Raw genomic sequence first — 1,502 nt, 5'->3', positions numbered from 1 at the left:
ACTTTTCTAGGTTAGAAACCGCTGAAGGTAAGCCCTCAGCCTCTTGAACAACGCTCACTGAAAACACCACATTAGTAATTTTGTTTATCTCTGTAAATATTTTAAAACCGTAATAAAATTATTACTCGATATATATACAGTTCTTTATCACGAATAATAATTGTTAATCTTTCAGTATTCAGACCTAAAAATATATTTATTACTAAAAGTAACTTACAAGTAGTCTCTGTGGCTTCAGTAGACGTTTGAATTTGACTAGCTTGGTCGGTATATGGTACCTTAGGAATTTCCGGCTATAAGATAAATATTTTATTTTATTAATGACTGGAATTCATTCAATTTTATATACTCATTAATTATAAGGAAAGTTTTAATACGTAAGTTTTACAATAAAAAATTTCCTAATAAGAGATAAATCAATATTATTTTTATTTGATTTTATTTTATTTGAAATAACAAACAGCTTATGTTATACGCAGAGCTATATATATAACACATTTATAATTAAAGTTAAACCTAAAAGTATTCACCAATTAATTGAACAATTGAGTAAGTAAATACCGCATGATCATAGATACATAATAACGCAGATTATAACCACCATTGTACAACTTTCTAAATTAAACTCGAAGATTGAGAAAACGAGAGGAAACTTCTTGTCACGAGTTGGCACCAAAACTTTTAAGTTGCCAAAAAATTAAGAACAAAGTGTTTAACTTACTACTACTGCTGCTGTTATTATAGACTTCTTCCACTGCAATTTGTAGCAAACTAGTAATGGAGTAATATTCTGTATCTTGATAGTCTTACTCCAGGCTTCCATTAAGTATACACTGAAAATCAACTCTAGGCGACAAAACGAACATGTTCGGAAAGTTCACCTTCCAATCAATTTAATTGCATCCTGTAAACAAATTATATTTAAGTGATTTTAACTATAGACCACATTAAACGTCTTTGAATGACATTATAGATACTTGTTAGTTTAATACGAACTTTGTTTTTATGCTCCCTTGAATCTAATTCTCATTAAATCACAATAGACTCGAGATTTCAGTGATAAATGTTTAGTAGTATCAAACAAAATTTGTATTTTCATAACTTCTTGATCTTCCAAACGTTCTTCAACTAAGTGTGTGAGATTGAATGCTATTTTAATTTTATTAATATCTTCAAAAAAATGTAAGTGTCCCTTGCGCAATGGTTCTACAGGTTTTAATGTTAAATAATCTACAAATATCTGCGACTGGTGTGAACCGATTTCATTAATCATCTTCGAGACATTCAAATCTGATTCATTATAACAGATGCAGCAACAATGATTTTCTTCTTCAGGCAATATTTTATATGTATTCTGCGTTTGAATAATAGCAAATGGAGGCTTTACGCTTATGTCGATATCCAAAGGTAATTTAGAAACGTTTTTAATGGTAATTATATCTGAAATGAATTAAAAATAACCTTTAAAACATACCTTTACAGGTAGAGTTTCCCAGCTGTTT

This window comes from Manduca sexta, chromosome 23 (genome assembly GCF_014839805.1).
Source record: "Manduca sexta isolate Smith_Timp_Sample1 chromosome 23, JHU_Msex_v1.0, whole genome shotgun sequence".
NCBI classification, from domain to species: Eukaryota; Metazoa; Arthropoda; class Insecta; order Lepidoptera; family Sphingidae; genus Manduca; species Manduca sexta.
The sequence above is the reverse complement of the archived record's forward strand: the minus strand, read 5'-3'. Positions refer to the sequence as shown.